We start from the raw sequence: 23,540 nt of genomic DNA, 5'->3' as shown, positions 1-23,540 counted from the left end.
CTCAAATTCTGCTCATCAAAGAAAAATTACAATCTCCAGCTGTCTACCACTTAAGAAATATCAAATAAAAGGGGGAGACTATACAGCAAAATGCCACTTTTGGCACTCTCTCTACTGAGGAAAAACATTTTTTTGACGGGGTGACCTTTGTATTGAGCTGTGTTTGTACTGAAATGTGTTTCACAGACCATGGAAAAGCTGCTTTTTTGACAACAGAATGCAGTACACAGAAAATATTTAAGAGAAATTGCATTAAAACAGTGGGTGGCAGATGCCAATTAGTTTTCTTCTTTTCCTAGCATGGTACTGATGAGAAAAATGTCTCTCTACTAATCACAGTGTGCCTGAGATTACAACAAAAGAGAAGTCAAGCTTTCTATTTGGCTGCTTTTTCATTTAAGCTACATAATGCGTTTTCTCTGTATATCTATGTCTCTCTTTCTTTCTTTCTCTCTCGCTCACACACATTCACTCACACACTCACCCCTTGACTTTTGTCTCTTTCCCACTTTCTTCCGGTCTCATTCTGTTTTTACCTCAGCCTTTTAAATGTAAACATATTTGAAATGTGAATCCAGGGAACTTGTTCAACTGCAGGGATGTTTTGTGGGGGGTTTGGTTTGGTCCTTGAAGCTCAAGATACAGTTAGATGGGGGTGCATAAGGAGAATGGTTCCTTTCTATAAAAAGGAAGGGTAGGCCAGGTCCTTAGCTGGTGTGAATCTGTGCAGCACTATCTGGAGTTTGATTGACACCAGCTCTGGGTCTGACTCATTTTCTTTAAAGAACTAATCCTTGTCTCACCTTGACACACTGAAATGGCTAATGGGAGAGCCTGGGAGAACGTTTCCAAAAATAAACGACAGGTGGATCCAGAACCACTCAGTCAGCTGACAGCTCTTCCCCTGACTTCAGTCAAGAATAAAATGCTTATCGCTCCTTTAAAATGCACATCTTGCTAGAGATTTAGCAAGGCCAGGAATAGAGAGGAGCTCTCAGAGGCACCACTCTCTGTGTGGGAAGCAACACAAGATAGCAGTGAAGCTGATATTCCATTTGGAAAGTGTGATTGGGAAAGAAGATGACATCACACACACCACGCTTGCCCTGGCATCACTGACTACAGGGCAACAGAGGGAGGGTTATTAGAAGCACATGGTACAGTTTACCACCAGAAAAGCCAATAGGACACTCTGAGCAGATGGTCAGCTGGTGTAAATCAAGGTAGCTCCACTAAAGTGTTTCCAAAGATATGTACCCTCTCGCCCCGTGAGGTCGTGGAGGAATATTTTCTCCATTGAAGTCAATGATGCTATGTTGCTTTACACCAGCTGAGGATCTAGCCCCTTCTAGGCAACAAAGCCAGGGAAGACTTAAAAAAAACCAGGGCCTATGGTTAGCCAGCCACGCTCTTCCTTTGTGGGCAAAAAATCCTAAGATCAGGCACCAGGCAAACGTTATTTTCCTGGAAGCCTGGAAAATCCTTAAAAGATTCAGCAAACTCTTTGCTCTGTGTCTGTCCTCCATAGAAAATCCTGGAATATTTCCTTCCAGAGGAGTTCTGCCCAGGTGCAGCTCCCCTTCTGGAGCAAACCATGTTCCAGCTCAATAGCATCTGTCAGCTGGAGCTGGTGCTAACAAGTCACAGCAGTTGAGGCAGGCTTCCAGAGCACAACAAAGATGGGCGCAAGCTCCAGGGGAGCCATAGCCCAGATTCCCCAGGGCTGATCTAATATATGGAAGCCTTTCCCAAACAGCCTATAGGTGGCACTGCAGAACAGAATCTCCATAGCACCTAATGCTCTGCCTACTCCTCTTCCCATTTCCAACACATTTCCATACCTCCTGCCCAGGTACCAGGCCTTGCAAAGGGAGAAGGCAGCAAAGGACTACTTACATCAGCCCTATGCTTCTCCCTCTGCTTTTACAGACCCTAGCTGCAACCATGATCTTTAGTGCCTGAACTGCCCATGACCCTTGTGTGATGCTGTTATAAAACTTCAAGTGAAGTAGGTGCAGGTGCATTGTTTTGAAAGGATAAGTTGTAATTACACCTTCAGCTGAGGGTGGTGGACTAATCAGTGCCTTATTGAGCCAATGCCAGGCCAATTTCTGTTTCCCTGGGGGAGTGAAGTGTTTGAGGTTTGGGAACTCTTTCAAGACAAGGCATGTTTGCAGTGTATCATGTGTGTTCTAGCACTACCGTGATCAGGGCAGATAGAGGTGTAGATAGATGGACAAGCCACCACTGAGCTGTGAGATTCTGCCAACACAACAGTCACCCATGCAGGAGGCAGCACTTGGCAGACGAATACTCCATGAGGTCTTTACTCCAGAGTTATCCCCAAGTCATTCTTTGGCTGAGAGATGTTGGCCTCTCGCACTCCCTGCGGAATGAAATAGAGGGTTCTGCCTCCTTGAACACACTGGATTCTCACTGCAGAGGATTTATAGCATCACACACGTGGTGGGCTCTCTCTCCCTACTCTACTGAAGCCATACAGCCAGGGTTTTCTCTGAGGAAAGCTGCCTCTGGAACACCCTTTCCCCTCTACATTGTTCCTCAGCACAGAGGCCTTCAGAGAGCAATGACTTTTGGTCACTCCTCACTTGGGCTGGATTACAACCGGGGATCCTAGAGGTGAAAGACTGTTTCCCTATGACTGACCACCAGAGCCAGCCAGTTCCCTAAGAAAACATAGCTCAGATACTAGTATTTCCTCTGAAAATAGGCATTTTGAGTGAGCGTTATTTCCCTCCTCAGTTTAACTGATTACTTAACCCACCCTTACTTTATTTCTTTCCTTTTATTCTGTAGGAATGGGTGTCTCAGGATATGTCTGCTTAAACATTTTAGATCAAAGCAAAAGCAATCAGCTTCACCAAAGTGCTACAATGCTAATATGAAATCATGCCAAATTAGTGTTTATTTCCTAGCCAGATAATTCATTCTGTGCTTCTTTGCACTTGCCATGGCCCATCACAAACCTGGGGGAGGAAGAGGTTTGGCAGGAAACGAATACCTGTTTGAGGTGATTTTGCATCAGTAAGAGGACTTTCCATCTCCTCGTTCATGAGAGAAAGGGGGAAACAAATCTGGAGTACTTACCAGCTGGAAGAACAGGAGCTACAGCAAGCCTCCACTGAATGGTTGCTTCAGGGCTGCAGCTGCTTAGCGCTGACAAATTTCAGCGGGCCAGCTGTTAGAAAAGCATTCTGGGAAAGATTCCTAAAATGGGTGGCCTGAGAGAAAGGCAGCTCCTCATAAAGAAAGGTGCCTGTTAGAAAGCACCTAAAGTCACACTTTTAAGGAAGGAAGGGATCTAGTCGAAAAAATCATGAAGCTCTACAAGGCTGAAGTCAGCTGTGTACCTTTGTGCTGATGTTACGGCCAGAATTTTCAAAAGGACTTAGGACCCACATCTAGGACTAGAGATTTCAGGAGAGCTCAGCTTCCCTGTCGGCACCAAAATAAGACTGGACAGACTTTCAAAGATCTCAGCACACTGGGAACTGAGGACTTCTGAAAATCTGGCTCTTATTTAGGTGCCTTAAATAGAAGCTGAGCTTCTTTGAAAATCTGACCCTGAGCTCTTTTGAAAATCTGGCTCTATATTTAAAAACCTGGGATGCAAGTTTGCTGTTCACTGCTTCCTTTGTTTAGTATATAACAGGTGGACATTACATATTTATGTTCGCCATGATGCAGAAAATAAAAGCAGGTTACATGCGCTGAACAATTCTTTAAAGAGGCAAAAAAGATGTATGGAATGTCCACTCACCCATCTCCAGTGGTTCAATTCAGTGAAGCCCCTACATATTTTAAGACTTCTTTAAATCTCTCTAGTGTAGAAACTGGATTGAAAGTTTCATAAATCTTTTGTGTTACTGTTGACCATTTCTGGTTCCAAAGGGGTCAGAAAAGCCATAAGGATAGCATCTATTTCAGGCCCAGTAGAGTCTAGGAAGAGCATCAAAATGAAAAGAAAAAATTTGTTAGGGTTATTTTTTTTTTTTTTTAGTTTTTAAAAAGGTGTTAATGATTTTGTCAAAGACTAAGCTTGATATTTTTTTATTTTAATCTCCCAGCTCTGCTGGCTATTCGCCTCCAAGATCTTCTGTAACAAGTCAACATTTCTGATCTAAAATAAATGCCAGTGCCTAGATACCGATGACAGCCCCATGATGTGAATTTCTGCTCCTTTGAAAGATTCCCAAAATGCATCTAGGAAGTCTGAAAGTTCCTTAATGTCAGAGGTAGCCCCTGGTCCACAGCTTTTCAAACTCTGGTCTACTTTCCTGAGTCACCTCTGCTCCCCTGGACACATGAGCCTCTTAATTAAGTGATACTTTCTGTCCCGCAGAATCACGAGACAACAGGAAGTTTGGAGGCAGGGGAGGCCAACAGAAGAGGTTATTTATAAGAGAAACTCAGAGGAAATCTTAAAAGGGCCCTTTTTCAATATGGAGGGCTGCCTTTTCCAGAGGCTACATACACCTCAAGGGAGTTGGACCCTCCAACTCTAGGCACTAAGATACTACAATAATGAGCATGATACAAATGCCTAGATAGAGCCATTGGATACTCCTGAACAAGTTGCATTCATCAAATGCAGTGTCAGACTACAGGTTCTCCAGGTTTCCTTTTGTTTTGTTGTTTTTTCCCTTGCTTCTGGGGCATTTGTGACCTGTAGTGAGATAAGAATAAGGCTTGAAAAACTCTGATCATACTACCTACTCAAGGGCACATGTCAAACCAGGGATGTTTTGTCAAACGGTTTATTGCAGCGAGAGGTTACCAGCCTCTATACAGTTGGGTCATTCACAGCCCCAGCAGTGCATTCCGTCTCTTCTTTGGTAGCTAGGAATCATCTCCATAACCTGTTGCCTGGAGAAAGATGCTCACAGCTTATACTGTTGTTGCAGCTGCATGGGGAAATTCTACAGGACGAGTTCAGAAATCACAGAGGATTTATTGTTTCTCCCAATGTTGAGCCACAAGGGGCTGTTATGGGTAGTGGTGGGTATCAAACAGTTAAATGATTGGAGAGAGGTTAATATTTTGCATGTATTGCTGTGTCTGGGCCAGCAGGAGCTGGGAGCATTGCTGTGCATTCAGCCCCAGGGGAATAAACTGCCTTACAATATCTCCCAAGTGCCCCCCCCAAACACACATACACACTCTGTGGCCTGGCTGCTAACTCATGCAAAGAATAAACATGTGTAAAGGGAAATGGAGTGTATAATGATTGCTCTGGCAGGGTGAACTCCTATGTGAGCTCCTCCAAATCTTCCTCAATTCCATGCAGCAGGATCACATTGGGTATACTGCTGGCAGGACCATCTGCAGCTGTGGAATTGCCTGTCAGAAAAGGATGTAGTCTGAGCATAAACTAGGAGCCAGGAATAACTGAATTCTAAACCCAACTCTGACACTGACTTCTGCTGTGGCCTCAGACCTGTCACTTAACTTCCCTCCATTTTCATTCCTAATCTCTAAAGTGGGAATAATACCTATCTCATGGTGGTATAAAAATATTCTGTACAATGTGCACTGATTAGTGACAAAGTACTCTAAGCCAGGAAAGGAAAGCCACAAAGCAAGTGTCTGCTGCATTTCTGATTCATTTAACTGCATGGCATGTTTATTCTGTGATAAACTAGGGTTTAATTTGGGGAGAAAGCTTGTCCAGTTGTCAGTTTCAAAACAATGAGCTGTCCCATATATGTAACTTTATTTTACTAGTGGAGATTTCTTGGGGTCTCTTTTAGTTAATTTCAACATACGACCTTTAGAAAAAGGATTCTGTTTCTCTCCAGTTCAGATACATTTTTAGATTCAGTACTCAGATACCAGGAGATAGACACTGCACTCCCGCCTGCATTTTTTGCATGCAGAAAGAGAGTGTGTGTGTGTACAAACATACACACACACACACACAACACCTTCTGCTGAGGAGAAGGTGTGCACGTAACACCTTCTGCTGAGGATGACTTACCTAATAAAGGTTCATTTTTGTAGGGCTTGCTCACATTTGATGATCCAGGAATCCATATTAAAAAAACCTGGACCAGGTAGTACTAAAATTGTGTGGGACAAACTGACAGCAAAAAGGGGAGTAAGGTATTCTATGAATTTAGTACTGGATCCACAAAAGGACTTGGGCACAGTGACACTGAGCTTTCACAAGTCTTGACACCTAGCAGAATCCACAGCCCTGAGTTAGGCACCGAGGCTCCCTAAGCAAGGCATGGGGAGAAATAGGTGCCTAAGAATGGGACTCACAAAAGCCCACCCGCTGAGGAGGGAGCTGCCTAAGCCCCCTATCTCTGCTCAGGATTCATGTTCACAAACCCTCTCCTGAAGTTAGGCCACTCAGCCCCTTCACACAAAACCAAGGAGAAAAAGGTGGTCGTGCCCCCCAACACCTTAACCTCAATGGTTAGGGTACTCACCCGAGGGTTGGGGAAGGGAGTGGAATTGAACCTGGGTCTCCCATCTCCAGGTGAGTGCTCTAACCGCAGGGGTAGAAGTTACATGGTTGGCATCCCTACTTCCTCCCCTGGCTATTTTCTGTGGGCTTAGGCACTCTCAGACCATGCCCATTGGATTGGGCCTCACAGGGGAACACTGGAGCCTAGGCCTGAGTTAGGCGCCCACGTGCCTAGACTGAGGTGGCTGTGCACATGCTCACTGGCCGATTTTTAGGGGCCATGGGGATTTTAAAAGCAGAAATTTAGGCAGAGGGACTGTAGGCCCCTCCAGAGCTAGGCAGCAGCTGAGGATCTCAGTGTCTCCTAGATGCTGGATTTAGGTGCCTACAGTGGCAGTTAGGCACCTATGTCTTTTGGGGCTCCAAAAAGGCAAATTGTTTGATCCATTCAACAGCCTGAGAAAATCAGCTAGTGCACCAAAAATACATTATTAGCATAAAGTTGGGACACACTTCTCCTTTCCAACTAAAAATATCATCCCAGCTCTTGAATAGACGACAGCTGCAGCAGCAGAATAAGAATTATATAAACCTTTGAATTCTATTGTCTGCCAAGTGCTTGTTTCAGCTAGGGTGGTCCCCATTGCTTCTCTTTTAAGAAAGAGTCAGAATACAGATTATTGATGTATCTGCTTCTCTGACATTCTTAGGACAATTGTGTATATTCAATGGATCTGTGTAAATGTACACTAGGTGAGGATCTGCCCTATATACATGTCTCATGACTAAACGTAGGTAATAACACACAAACTAATCATATCTAATCTCTCGCTAGCACTTACATTTAGCATTTCTATTACCAATATTGATTTTTGTTCCTAATATCTGATCATTCAATGTGCAAATGGGAGGAACTTAATATTTGGGGCCCAGGCTTGTAACCCTTGTCCATGCTAAGCAGTCCTTAGTCACATGAGTTGTTGTAATATTGCAGTCAATAGGATTACTCACAAAAGTCAGTACCACTTGGCAAGAGTTGCAGATTTGGACCCTTACACCCTGATCGAAAGCCCATTGAGGTCAATAGGACTCTTTGGGTCAGGTCCTTAATGCATAGCAATGACTCTCTAACGTGAACAGGTTGGCATAGAAATTAATTGAAAAGAGCAACACATGTTCAACACACATAGCTTCATGAGAGGGCAACAGCTTGTGCCACTGCATGGCAGCTCCATCAGGCATCGTTAGGTAAAATAAACAGCAATGCTTCTGACATATTTGACTTCCAGAGTCCAGAGACTTCCTTATACCGTTTAAGTTTCCCACAAGTAAATCCATTCTCTACCCATGGAAATAAAAACCCGAATCTGAACATCTCCCAAATTTTGGGGTGCTTGAAATCTGGACCCTCACCTGACCATTCTGGCTTGAGCCCATCTGTCCATGTTCCTTTCTAAGTGATATTTACAATCACCTGCACTAAGGACCATCCCCTACCAACAAAGCCTACTCTTGAAAAACTACTGTTCTTGAACTGGAAGAATAGAAGTGCCAGGATGGCTCCCACCCTGGCTGCCTGCCCTTTCCACTATTAATTGCCAACTAGTCCTGACCTTTAGCCTGATCCTCTACATTTCACTATGTGGTTCCTATATGATCTCAGCTGTCGTTCTAGGAAGATAGTTCTGATTCTGTCTCAGGCAATTCTATGCTTTTCTGTGTATTTTTCATCTTCATTTCGCTGAGATTCATTCCCACAACCACTCTTTTTTGGCTCCTCACAGTTTTTGTCCTTTATTTCTACTGCTGGAGCCAGAGATTATTATCTATAAAACACAATTGTTTCAACCACAGTCTGTTTATATTAAGTCCTGTTTTTCCTGGAAGATATTTCCCATATGGTTTATATTTTACTATTTGAAATTGGATGCCATGTCTATGAGTTTCTTTTCCATGCTGTGGAAGCTCCAGGGAGCTAGGGATGTTTCAGGGAGGGGTTCAGAACCAGCACAGATGCCCCTAATCTCCAGTAGGTCTTGGAGAATATTTAGGCCAAACCCCCTGCTTGTTCTCCAAGAGAAGAGGGAACCTCTTCTCCCTGGGACAAAATAAAAACAATCCAGAGCTCTAGGCACATCATCCAGCCCCCTGTGACTCCACCCCCACTTGCAATGGTAGTGGCACGGGAGCCCCTTTTGCCCCACCCCAAGAAGCAGCAGGGGTTCCTCTCCCTTGGAAGTAGCATGGTAGAAGCACAAGAGGCCCTTGTGCTTTTGCAGCCAGCATGTTCTGCATGGGTGGATAGGCCAGGCCCACCTACCACTGTCCTGTGGTGGGTTGGTGTGAGCAGGGCCACCCTACAGCAGTGGGTTTGGGAGTTAACACTCCATTAAGATGTATGAGAAGTTCACTCCTCTTGGAGCTATTGCTTCTGGCTACTTGCAGACTCAGGTAGTGACAGTGCAAAGCAAGAGAGTGACAGTTGGCTCCACCTGAATCACATCTGCAAACTTTTCTTCACAACCATGAGGAATAGAAACTTCTTAAAAAAACAAAACCTGAGAATCTGATGCAATTATGTCTTCAGGAGCTGGGGCCAGGTCCTACACACACAGGCTTACATTGCCTATGCCTTAATTCAGCCCTGCCCTTTTCCCAGACAGAACAGCTCTAGGAACACTCCACAAGGAGAACCTCACAGCAGTTCCAGTCCCCTACAAAGATTTTTCCCACTTGGGGTCAATTTTAGACCTTACTTATGTTTCCTTCCTGTTCATAATTTTGCTGGTTGCTTGGTTATCAGGATAGTTCTTTCCATCTTACACACATCTTACCATCCCACCTGTTCTTGACCTGTTTGAGAACTTTTAGTATTGTTGTTGTTTACAGTAGCGTTTAAGAGGCCATAATTGAGATCAGGGCTCCATAGCGCATTGTAAAAATGTAGCAAAAGAATCTCTGCTCTGAATCTAAGCAGATAAGGCACAGGAGGAGAAACAGGCAGAGAAAGTTGAAATGACTCACCCCAGGTCATAGAGCTGGGAATAGAACCAAGGTCTTCTGAGTCCCAGGTCAGGGCACTATTTGCTAGACCGCATTGCCTGGAACAGAACTGTTATGATTTCAGTCAATTATGAGGCCAATTTATTATTTATTGTATTTGTCCTTCTGTCTGTTTGCTCCTCTCCTGGTAGGAGAGGATTGCAGTCTGAATAGCAACACCTCCTACTTGCTCTTCTCTCCTGCTTTGCCTCCAGGTAAACCTGAGTTACCTTACAGCATGCTAAAAACAACAATTTCATATTTGTACCAGGCCTTTCATACCAAACAGCATCCCAAAAGCTTTTGTGATAATATATAATCAGAAGCACAGAACAGAATAAGCACTGTTGAAAGCCCCTGCTGTTGAAAGTCAGCATTTTTATTTTCAAGCAAAGTAGCACTTTTTGTAATTGTTCTCTCCCTCCTCCCCGCTTTGACATTTTCATTAAAAAAATTCAACAGAAAACACAAAACTCACAATAACCCCTGAGTGAAAGTTCCGAGAAGCTGAACACCTGGTAATGAGACACTTCAAGCTCTGGCTGGGCATTTTTAGAGTAGCTCTGAACCAAGCACTCAATCAAATGAACTTTGAGGGAATGGAAAGTTTGTTACTCATGGGCGAGTGTCCCAAGGGTTTTCCTCTTACAGCTCAGCTATCGTGGAATGGAATCATCTGTACTATAGGATATGAATAATGGTAGGTTTAACACCTTTTACCAGGATAGAACTAGATTCATCAAGAGAGGTATCCTTCCATTAAAGCTCCCTGAAATATTGTTACTCAGCTTTCACAGTTCCACTGTGAGATTCCAGGCTCCTCTCACACAAAATGATGCTCCAGTTTTTTCTTAGAACCCAACATTAAACCCCTATTAGGTATGGGTTATGTATACTTAATCCTGCCTCAGCACAGGGGGTCGGACGAGATCACCGCTTGAGGCCCTCCAGCCCTAAATTTCTGTGATGAAAGAGTTAGAAAATAGACCTAGGGCAGGAAACAGTTTTCCCGTCCCTTCACTATTTCATAAGTTCAAAAAAAAAATTCCCATCTCAAACTGGAATGAAAAGTCAAAATTTTAAAAATATTCATATACACCCACAAAAAAGTTTCAGTTAGGGTCAGCTGAGACATTTTGTTTCAATAATTACAAAAAAATGTTGTTTGGATTTCAACCTCTCAGTTCAATCAGCTGAAATCTCTAAACAAAACTTCATTTTGAATCAGAAAACAGGGTTTTTTGAAAAAGGGCAAAGCAAAACATCAACTGCTTTGAGACTTTTTTCAGCATTTTGTCAAGTTGGAAGATTCTTCAGATCTGAACCTGTTTTGCAAACAGTTTGGGTTTTGACGAATAGGCATTTTTCAACAAAAAAATGTTGACAAAACATTCCCAGCCAGCTCTCGTTTGAATGCAAATGCCAGCTGCATCACCACTGTGATGGGTTGGACCCCCTTCTGGGATGCCATCTGATGTGCTGGGGTCACTCAGCCTGCCAGCCTGGGTTTCCCTTGCCCTGGGTTGCTGTGCCAGGCTCTCAAGCCCCTTTCCAGCACATTCCCAGGCAAGACCACACACAGCTGCAGACAGAGACTACAGTCAGATCTGTGTGAAAGAATTCACCCAGCACTTATGTGCACACCCACTGTGGAGAGGTAAACCCCATATAATATTGTCTTGCGCTGTATAGAAAGATCTGCACAGTACAAGCTCATAAAAATTCACCCTCTCCCTCCATGTGAACAGAGATATGCACAACTTCTTGCCTCATCCCCCAGTTATAAATTGCACAAACTGGGTTATGTTATAAACAAGAAATATGTTTATTAGCTATAAAAAGGTAAATTTTAAGTGATTATAGGAGATAGTAAACAGAACAAAGCAAATTACTATGCAAATAAAACAAAACACACAAACTAAGCTTGATTCACTAAAGAAACAGGTTACAAAATGTAATTTCTCACCCTAAATGTTGACTTTAGGCAGGATGCAGAGTTTCTGTAGCTTAAATTTCCAGTTATTTCTCTTTACAGACTAGACTCCTCTTTCTCAGTCTGGACTCAGCCCTTGCCTTTCCCTCAGCTTAGTTCCTTTGTCTCTTCAGGTACTTTCAGCAGTCTTTCTTCTTGGGCAGGAAGGCAATGGAGAAGAGTCCTATTTGCCTTACTCCCCAGCCTTAAATAAGATTTACATAAGGTGGGAAGCCTTTGTTTCCAGTGGGAAAGTATTAGCAGTGTTCAAGGTGGTATTTTGCATCAGGTGACATAATCACCTGACCTTGTAGTGTCAACGCAGCATCCCAGGAAACTCCTCTGGAAGGTGGGAGATTAGTGTCTTCAGAGTTCTATTGTCCTTCTTAAATGGCTCATTCAGGATGATTGCTTACTGTCTGGTGTGCGTTTCCCCAAGTACACACACAGTTGTAATTGTTACAGAGTCAATATTCCTAAATTCAGATACAGAAATGATACGTGCACACAAATTGGATAATCATACTGAGTAATTCATAACCTTTCAATGATATCTTACATGAGCCATCTTGCATAAAGTATATCTTAGTTATGGCATATTCATATCTTAAGCATATTTCTATGAAGAATATGGAGCGTCACACCACAATCACCTCTTAAGCATTTCTAAGATCTTAGAGTCATCGAGTTTAAGGCCAGAAGAGACCATTAGATCATCTAGTTTAATCTCTTGTATATCACAGGATACCAACACCACCCAGCATCTGCACACTGAACCCAACAACCAGAATTAGACCAAAGTCTTACAGTGCTCAGGAGAGTAGAATATTGTGTGCCACAGGTAGAGAATAGAGGGACCAAGGTGCACCAATGCCCAAGGCCCCTACAATGGCAGAGAACTGAAATATACCCAGATAATCCTGGCAAGTGACTCATACCTACACACTGCAAAAGACGGCAAAAAAAAAAACACCCCAAAACAAACAAACAAAAACCACCAAGGTCACTGCCAATCAGACTTGGGGGAAAATTACTTCCCAGCCCCATATATGGTGATCAATTAGACCTTGAGCAAAAACCAACCAGCCAAACACCTGAGAGAATTCTTAATTACATCTCATTCCACCCTGGCCAGTCTCCAGCTATGGCCACCTCTGATGCTTCCGTGGAAGGAAACCAAAAAAACCAAAACAAAATGGGAATTTATTGTGGGGTGGAGCCCTTCCTGACCCTGCCAGGTGACTGGCTGAAGCCCTGATGCATGTGATTTAGGAACATGAAACATGAACTGACAGGTACCTTTCCCCCATAAGGCATCCCATCACTCAATCCTATTCATAAATTTGTCAAGCTCTTCCTTAAAACCATTGAAGTTGCTTGCCGTGCCCTTCTATATGGTTCAGGGTGGGGAGCGTCCCACCCTCCAAGAGATCGTTCAGTGTTCTATCAGCAGTATGTGGAGGCTCCAGGTTGGTTCAATGGCCACATTCTAAATACAAATTCAACAGAATGCCCCAACGCTTATCCTCCAGGGACTCTGGAAGAACTGGAAGTTTTAAGGAAATGATACCATTGACTGATAAAGATGCTTCTGCCAAGAAGCTGGCCAGTGCTACCAAAGGACCTATGTTGTGCACATCAGAGCCTTCTTTAAGGGCCCAAGCCAAAGCCCATTGAAATCAATAGAAAGAGTACCACTGATTTCAGTGGGCTTTGGATCAAATCCTAAAACCTACTTCTATGCTGCTCAGAGTGAATGCATCTGATGTGTACAGAACCCCTGGTTTATTGCTCTTTTTCTCCTAACCCTGCTCGACCTGTCTCTCCATAGACTGTGAGCTCCTTGGCAAAGAGACTGTCCCTTCTTGAATGCCTGGAAAGTGCACTACCAAAAAATATATTAAGTAAAAGAAATAAGAACAAAGAATAATATGATGAAGGAGATGCCTAGGCCAACCGTCATCCAAAACCAAATATATTTAATATCCAAACAACGGATCTGATCTTCCACCCAGGATCTTTTCACATTATGTTGACTGCATAGTGCATGGCCCCCGGAGGTTTGCCTGGCTTGTCCAGGGGAGAGGATCAAAGCTTTTACGTTAATGAACTACAGTACTTCAGATTGGGTCTTGTAATTTACTTGTAATAAATTAAAATGTGTTCATCCCCCTCATGCTTCAACCAGATATCTTCAAGCCAAGGTTGTTACTTGGTTATGGCCAGATTGGGCCTATTTGGCAAAGGCATACACTGCAGCCACGCTGCATTGGGGAACGTTATACAGTGGTGGGACAGTTGCTGCATGTCCCTGTAGGGGGCACAAAGTGCAATTCCCTCCACCCTACTCTGCTGAATGGGGCTGGAAAGGTGCGGGGTCAGAGTCTGGCTCCTCCCCTATACATACCCAGGGGATGCCAATTGGATTTGCCCATTCTACCATCCCGTGCAAGCCGGAGCAGGACACATGGGACCTTGCAGCATATCCCCTTGCAAACCTGCGCAAAATCCGCTACAGTCTGGCCCTTCGCTTCAATGGAGCTACAGCAGACAGGAGTCTGGCCCTGACTCTGTTATATTGTATTTAGGAGGCCTGAGGGACTGATGTAACTGGGATTACATCTCCATTGTTTCATCCCCTATGTGTGAAGTGAACAAAGTAACTTTTTGACAAAGAAGGAGAAAACCTCAAATTGCAGCTGTGCTCATCTTGTTTGCTCAGAGCTCCCAATAAACAATGCCAGTGCGAATTACAGAGAAAATCATCTACTAACATCTGCAAGCCTCCCCACCATGATGATCTGTTGTGGGGGGTTTACATATAAATAATAATGCAAAAGTAAGGAACCCTTCTCTTTTCACAATGTGCTATTATGCTACCTAATGAGAGAGAAACATGCCACCCTGTAGCTAATAAGTGTCATTCATATCAGTATTTATTCCAAACATGTTTATCTCCCAATCACGTCTGCTTAGCTCGGTTCTGAGCATCACTAAAGAGAAGACCTTTATTTTTAGTGAATTAGGCAGGCAGTAGACAGAGAGATAGCAATTAAAGCAGATTTTTGTTCAGTTTATACTTCAGCTGTCAGGGGAACATGTTACCCACTGTAGCAATATTGTTCTATTTTTGTGGTATTTGCCTGCCAGCCTTGGATTCCTCTTTCGCTGGTTTGTGAGGCAAGCTCTCACAGCTACATTTTGGAACAAGAAAATCCATTGATATAAAATGGCTTTTATTTTTTCATGCCACTGTAACTATGACACATACAGTGGACCCAGTTCTCGGGTGACTCCAGCTGCTTTGTGCTGTTCTGGCAGTGCAAAAGAAACTGCTAAATTTGGTCCCTGAGCATTCCCCATGTGTAGGACTCTCTGGGTGACATGAAAGACATTTTGGGTGTTAGGTGCCTAAATATCTTTGAGGATCTAGCCATAAGGTCTCCATAGTGATTATAGGTCACCTCATCTCCAGCCCCTGGCATAGAGGCATGTTTGGGGAAAACAAGTTATGGCCAGGGCCTCCCTACAACCCGATGATTCCAAGTTGCCAGAACAGTTCCTTGGAGTTGTGGGCAAGCATGCATCAGAAATGGACTGGCTTAACGCCACCTTTGTTCCATACCACGTTTGGATCCTGCACTGAGGGCATCTTGGCCAGATCAGAGAGGGCTTGTCTACCCTAGAAAGTGTGCTGTTTTAACTATATTGGTACAATTAAAGTGGCAAAACCCACCTAGCGTGGATGCCTTTGCACCACTATAGATGTGCTTATACCCACATAGCTTATTCTGATTTGGGAAGCAAAGTAACCCTAGGGTTGTACCACTGTAACTAGCTAGTAAAAAATTGGTGCTGTCACGTTTTACGTGTAGACAAGCAGAGTCTCACAACCTGTCTTTGAGCTAGGTAAGAATTAACACACCAGTTTCACCCTGAGGGACACAAGTACTTAAGTAAGTCACACAGAGAGTAGGTGGCAGAGCTGGGAAGTGACCTTAGCATACAGGACTGGGAGCCAGGACTCCTAACTACTACTCCACACAGAGACCCATGGATTATGCTTTGATGAGCTCTTTTTCTCCTGAGAATAGTTACTCTTGCCATTTGAAGTATATGAGAGACCATCAACATGAATTGCAAAAGGGTGTGGAGGAAAAGAATCCCTGGTAATGTCCAAAGCATTCCTCACCATTTTTCTATGATTTCACACTGACCTCAACACCCAAAGCCTGATTTTCAAAGATACGGACTACCTCCAGCTCCCATTGACTACAAGGAACTTTGTTAGTACTCGGTACTTCTGAAAATCAGTCCATAAGAATGATCTGCCCCAAAGCAACTGGCACAGAAACTCCAGGATCCATGAGGCTCTGTCTGTGGAGTTAATGAGATTGGGAAGGTGGTTTAGAAATAATTTCCAGACATTAATTTTCTTTTAATCTCAACCAGTTACTGCTTTTCACATTTTGCTTCTGATCTTAATCGTCTCCTCTTTCTGTTTCTATACAATTCCAAACAGCTGCAAAATCTGCTTGCATTGGTGGTAAGCAATAAAAAAAGTTTACACAAACATTTTTGCCCTGTGACACAATAGAAGAACCTCACTCTGTTTTACCAATAGAGTAGAAAACTATGGAACCTTTCACATAGCACATTTCTATTCAAGATAACATGTTGTGATTGGCTAACACATTCTTTGTCTTTCAAATTTCCATCTATTAAGGCAATAGAGACATCTAGGGATCATAGACAGGTGATTGCAGGTTTCTGGAAAATATGGCTCTCCCTAGGCTGAATGGCATGATGTTATAATAAATGCAAGGATCCTTTAGGATGGAATTTGAGAAAAAACTCAATATTATAACCAGGAACTAAAGAAGGTATTCTAAATCAGGGACTGGATGGTGAATGGGAATTCTTTATTTTATGATGCTTGCTTAAGTATTTTTATAATTTAGTGCCAGACAAGGCCCTTCCCAAAAATCTTTCAAATCAATTATCTTCTTGCAGAATAGAAAACAATGAGTGATTTATTCAGTGCATATATTCCTCTAGTTAAGTATTGCCTCTACAAAACAGGAGTTCAAATGCAACGGCCAGGTACCAAGCAGCAATGAATCCAAGCACTCCTATCAGATATAATTGCTGGATAAATCACATATCTTCACTTGTGAGCTGGACCTAGAATCCTGTTCCTTCAGTTTCAAAATCAGAATCCTTTACCACTTGAGCTAATGGAAAACCTCCTTAGCGCACAGGAGTAGTTAAGTTCTTTATCCGCCCAGCAATATCATACGCTCACTCATATTCACAAAGTCAATATACATCAGCACATTTTACCTTTGATATTTCCAGCATTCTCATAACCATGCCCAAAATTAAACAAAGAAATCCACCAGGAAAGATTTGGGCTTCTTCAGGAAATTCAGAGCAATGATAAGATTTTTCCCCCCGACAGTTTCTTTGGAAGGAGCAAAAGTTTATGACCCTCCTTCAGCAATGAGCCCCTAGCCCTGGGTGGTGATCAACCTATTGAAAAATGAATAAGAGCCACACAGTACAGCACTTTACTCATCAGCAGAATATGCCACTTACCTTTTCTGCATAGCTGTAAAGTACCATCATAGGTCTTCCCTGAAAACTCAGTTAGCTCCTTCTTTGCCCAAAATGTAGGTATACTTGGCATGGCTTGCAACAGAGTCTGGCATGCCAGTGTCATCTTGGTACCTTTTCTGCCTTCACTCAGAACTGTAGTGAAGTTCTGAAGCTATTTAAGTGCCCTACCAAGACAGGATTGTGATTCCTCAAACAACGATCATGTCCAAAGTTGCTACGTTCATGTTCATCACATATTACAATGGGTCCAGTGCAGACAGTAAATCACAGATGGTAGCCTCACAAAGGGACATTTCATAAACTCTACAGGGCACTGCTGAGTACAGTATCATGGACATCAGGTTAGTAATGAGGCTCTTGTTGGCATTTAACCATTGCACAAGAGGTCATGATGATTAAATAGCAAAGTCACTCAATAAGCGTACCAGGCAAGCAACCTCAAACACATCATTCTTCATTTCCAACCTCATTACCAAGTGAGGTGACTGGATTTAATAGCAAGTTGTAGCTTACATTGCTTAGTAACATGTTCATGGCTTGATACCAGCACATTTAACCAACTTACACTGCAAGAATGCTCAATTGACCCATTTGAAAAGTGCCTATGGCTACACTGACTAGGGAAACCAAATTCTGGAGTCACAACCCAGAATCGGTGGAATAACACACCTGTCCCACGAAAATATGCAGCAAACCAGCCTGATGTCAAAGAACATTTGATTTCTATCTTATAGAATTTTTGCCACTGTAAAAAGAACGGAAATTGTGGGTGCTGGGTGTTGTTGGCTATTTGAGATGGAGTATCCTGCATTCTTTTGTTTGTATAGCACTGAAATATGATCAGCTAGTACTGCATTACCCTGATGCACTCACAAGAACAAGACGTGCATCTCACAGAGCTACCAGAGTGAGCAAAAAAATTAAATTTTTCTGCCGGCAACCAACTCTGTAATGGGGCTTGTGTGTCTGCTTCTAGGTGGGGCCCCTTACAAAGCACATTGTGCTTGGCCAAACCAGCTGATGTTTTCAAATAATTAAATTGATGGCACTAATATTCTTTATTGTTGGATCCTATTCCTACCTTTGCTGTTGACTTGCTGTGTGACATTAGGCAAGCCACCTATCTGTACAATGGAAGTAATAATTCTTACCTACGTACCTTACAAGGGTATGGAGAGACATGGGGCATTGGGAAGGCTGTTCAAAAACAGCTTTGAAATGCTCAAATTAAAGGTGTTGTCAGTGTAAAGTATTATTCTTATAAAACAGTTGCATATTTGACTGGTATATTATATTAGTGTGACTAATATATCATCATATCAAAGCAAAAGTATCACATTTTAACAGGTTGTAATTTAGTTATTAATTAGACATCTGCTCATCTTTATATGTGCGCGCGCTGCATTACTAAAGAGGATTCCTGAAAACAACAAATTTTTTTGGTTGCATTTTTGGAGGCTATTCTGATTAGGGAACCGTGTAACTAGAACAGCGTTATAACCAAAACCATTATGCAAAATGAACAAGAAAATGCCATCTGCTTCCAATACCCAAATGTAACAATTTCTTCCCTAACAAGGGCTGTTAAAAACCTCTTTTGTTTAAATGTATCACCACTGTCCAGTACCAATTGAAACCCGACAGGCATTGGGGCCATTTCCCTTTACTTGTAAAGTTTTAACCCTTTAAGTACAGCAGTGGACTTCATATTAGTCAAGATATAGTATCCCAGTATAATTTAGCTGATTACACACTATGAAATGTAACAGTCTTTCTCTATGAATCATAATGCCACACTTTACAGATCAATAAACTATGGCACAAAGAGTTTGTTACCTTTCATAGGCCCCACGAGTAGTCCATGGCAGAGCTGGGAATAGAATGCTGACTCCCGGTACTGTGCTATAATCAGGTTTGGCCAAATCTAAATTACAAGACCGCCTTTCCAGAAATGGTAGCTAGATTTGTCCCACGAGGAGTTGACAGGTTACTCTTTAGTCCAATCCCCGTTCCTACAGAAGTCAAAACTCCCAATGACTTTGATGAGACCCTATGTCCAGTTCCTTTGTATAGGATGACAGCAATAGAGAATTTTTCAATAAATTCTCCTTTGTTTCTATTGTTTTGCCAGAGATTCAGCTTATTTGCTTAGCACTCATTTGCATCATGTTACATATGTGCACTGAGCACCAGCGTAAGTGAAACATTTTATTTACAGCAGTATTCACATTTTCCCCTCTGTTGTCATTAATCCTGTTTTCTTTAACAGAAGGGGTAGACTGGTATTCAAATAAATGACCTCATTCAATAGAGAATCCTTATGCAGTTATGCTTTTAATGCACTCTGCCAACATTTTGGTATATCTTTATGATCGAAATACAATTTATAAATGAAACCAAATGAGACATTTGTACTCAGGTGACACATGGGAAAACTTTCATTTATACCCATCTTTACAAAGAAATATCACAGAGCACTCTGGTATCAAATACAAAAGGTCCAGAATAACAGATTCTATTTAATCTTCGCCTACTTTAATACCAATTGCACAGTTAAAGTGGAGCCACTAGTCCTGAAATGCTTATTTACTGTACCAGACAGATAAGTATAACAGCAGGAATATTATATCAAATTAGATAATTCTATTTATGTTTTAAAATGGAACTGTGTGTATAAATAGATTCCTTTAGAGAAAAGAAAGCATTTGAATAGGTGACTTTCAGAATGAATACATGCTGTTTCTGAAATTTCCTGAAATGAATAGGCCATTTCTCTGGACTAAACGTTCAGGTTCCGTTTACCAAATCTACTGAGACAATTTATCAAGCTGTTGGTCAAATCATAATGTGATTTATTTGGTTGTGAGATATTTAACATTGGCTAATCTTGTTTATAAATCTGAATTGGCTGAATTAGCCTTTTGGAAAAAAAAAAACACAAGAAACCTTGTCATTTGAGACTATGCAATTTGTAGTCATGAACCAATTGAGTAGCCCCTTCACTTTTTCTGTTTCCATTAGCTTTTTATAGGACACTGATTTTCCTGGGGAGGAAAAAGCAGACAAAAGCAATGCCACTGGGTGAACCAGCCTTTTTACCAGGAGAAGGGCCCAGCCACACCTGTGACTAATCATCTGCCTCTCAGCTCAGGTCAGAGGTTGGAGATAGTGAAAAGCACCTGGTCTTTATAAAGGCCAAGAACTGCAAGGAGTAGTGAGAGAAAAGGAAAACTACAGGTGCCCCTGGATCAAGGGAGAGAACCCCGTTCATGAGTGACTCAGGTTAGCAATCTGCAGGGTTCAGAGTAACAGCCGTGTTAGTCTGTATTCGCAAAAAGAAAAGGAGTACTTGTGGCACCTTAGAGACTAACCAATTTATTTGAGCATGAGCTTTCATGAGCTACAGCTCACTTCATCAGATGCATGCCGTGGAAACTGCAGCAGACTTTATATATACACAGAGAATATGAAAAAATACCTCCTCCCACCCCATTGTCCAGCTGGTAATAGCTTATCTAAAGTGATCATCAGGTGGGCCATTTCCAGCACAAATCCAGGTTTTCTCACCCTCCACCCCCCCACACAAATTCACTCTCCTGCTGGTGATAGCCCATCCAAAGTGACAACTCTTTACACAATGTGCATGATAATAAAGTTGGGCCATTTCCTGCACAAATCCAGGTTCTCTCACCCCCTCACCCCCCTCCCAAAAACCACACACACAGACTCGCTATCCTGCTGGTAATAGCTCATCCAAAGTGACCATTCTCCCTACAATGTGCATAATTAAGGTGGGCCATTTCCAGCACAAATCCAGGTTTTCTCACATCCCCCCCACCCCCATACACACACAAACTCACTCTCCTGCTGGTAATAGCTCATCCAAACTGACCACTCTCCAAGTTTAAATCCAAGTTAAACCAGAACATCTGGGTTAGGAAAAAACAAGAGGAAATAGGCTACCTTGCATAATGACTTAGCCACTCCCAGTCTCTATTTAAGCCTAAATTAATAGTATCCAATTTGCAAATGAATTCCAATTCAGCAGTTTCTCGCTGGAGTCTGGATTTGAAGTTTTTTTGTTTTAAGATAGCGACCTTCATGTCTGTGATTGCGTGACCAGAGAGATTGAAGTGTTCTCCAACTGGTTTATGAATGTTATAATTCTTGACATCTGATTTGTGTCCATTTATTCTTTTACGTAGAGACTGTCCAGTTTGACCAATGTACATGGCAGAGGGGCATTGCTGGCACATGATGGCATATATCACATTGGTGGATGTGCAGGTGAACGAGCCTCTGATAGTGTGGCTGATGTTATTAGGCCCTGTGATGGTGTCCCCTGAATAGATATGTGGACACAGTTGGCAACGGGCTTTGTTGCAAGGATAAGTTCCTGGGTTAGTGGTTCTGTTGTGTGGTATGTGGTTGTTGGTGAGTATTTGCTTCAGGTTGCGGGGCTGTCTGTAGGCAAGGACTGGCCTGTCTCCCAAGATTTGTGAGAGTGCTGGGTCATCCTTTAGGATAGGTTGTAGATCCTTAATAATGCGTTGGAGGGGTTTTAGTTGGGGGCTGAAGGTGACGGCTAGTGGCGTTCTGTTATTTTCTTTGTTAGGCCTGTCTTGTAGTAGGTAACTTCTGGGAACTCTTCTGCACATTGTGTAAAAAGTTGTCACTTTGGATGGGCTATCACCAGCAGGAGAGTGAATTTGTGTGGGGGGGTGGAGGGTGAGAAAATCTGGATTTGTGCTGGAAATGGCCCACCTGATGATCACTTTAGATAAGCTATTACCAGCAGGACAGCGGGGTGGGAGGAGGTATTTTTTCATATTCTCTGTGTATAAATAAAGTCTGCTGCAGTTTCCACGGCATGCATCCAATGAAATAATCTGCAGGGTGTAATATTATTGACTATCAGCATCATTCCTCTTTGGCTATGTAGAGTCAGAAGAAGAAGAGCCCTCCATCATGATTCCATCAGAAGGCGAAACACCACACCTCGCATCTGACACTAGTGTTTTAGGACATGGATGAAGCGGAGATGCAGGCCTTCTAGCTGAAGCTTACCTGAATTGAAAGACCAGTAAACGTACGCAGTATGATTGGGCTGGCTCCTCAGGATTCAAAAACTAAATATCACATTTTGTGGGGCTGAGAGAAGCATCTGCCACTTATACCATCTGAAGTGCCACAGACAAACTGAAGGGGAGAGGCTCACAGCAACTTCTCAACCAAAAGCAGATACAGCCATGGCCTGAAGTTTTTGTTACTAGCCTAGCAGATAAAGGACATATTGTTTACAAAATGAGCAACTGGAAATACCAAAAACTCATCAGTTCAAACACCCTAGAAATTCAGCCCTTATATAACTCTAAAGAAGTTAATCATCAGCAGGGCAGATTGTTTCTTAAAATTATCTTTTTGCCAAATAATGTATGTCACAGTAGAAGAGAGAACTTTCCTACCTAAAGTAGAACAGAGAGACTTGGCAGCAAGGCTGCAATCCATTCCCAATAAGGATAAAATCCTGGATTCAAGTCAGTGAGAGCTCTGCTATTGACTACCGGGGCCAGGAGTTCACCCATATTTCATTTTACCTATACGCATCTTGGAACGTAACTTCAGTACTCTTGAGTAACATTTAGCGTTGCTCTTCATCATACCTTTTATTAACAGCTATATCTACACCAAACTGTATCTACAATATTAGTAACCACAGTAATGGTATGTCTCATAGATGTGGGAACACATTTCAGATTGCTACAGGTACCCACAGTGCCAAGATGTGTCAAGACCACAGAGGTCTGAGCCAAATGCAGCAGTAAACAGTGGTGTAAGTGGGTCCAGAACTAGGAAGCAGTAAAGCAATGTAACTTGCACTGATTTGGCATTCAGTGGGTAGGCCACCTGGGATTTACACATCAAAGTAGGGGCTGGATGTAGTAGGAAAGATAAGGAGAGCACAAGAGAAAATGAGAAGATCTGCTTTACCTTACACAGTTCTATTAGTTGCACTTCCTATTATACCCACTCTTATCCCTCAACTTGCAATGATGAAAGTCAAAGCTTTGCCACTTAAACTCACATACATCCATTTTCTGTCCCGTTCATGCTTGATGGCTAACATCCATCAGTGTTTCTCACCACTGAATTTGTCTCCTAGAATCTCAAAGGAGCTAAGAAAGCCATTGAAATAATTTGACTTTGTTCAATTTAAAGGATGGTAAAGATCTACCTGTAATTACTACTTGTATTTCTGATAACTGACCTACAAGTAGGGCTCTACCAAATTCACGACCATGAAAAATGGACCGTGAAGTGTCATGGACTGTGAAATCTGGACTTGTGTGCGCTCTTACCCTATACTATACAGATTTCTCCGGGAGACCCCCAATTTGAGAAACACTGGTGTCCTGACCCAAAAGGGAGTTTCAGAGAGGTTGTAAGCTTATTTTACGGAGTCCCAGTATTGCC

This window comes from Lepidochelys olivacea (genome assembly GCF_965140295.1).
Source record: "Lepidochelys olivacea isolate rLepOli2 genome assembly, chromosome: 10".
NCBI classification, from domain to species: domain Eukaryota; kingdom Metazoa; phylum Chordata; order Testudines; family Cheloniidae; genus Lepidochelys; species Lepidochelys olivacea.
Note: the sequence above shows the minus strand (reverse complement) of the source record.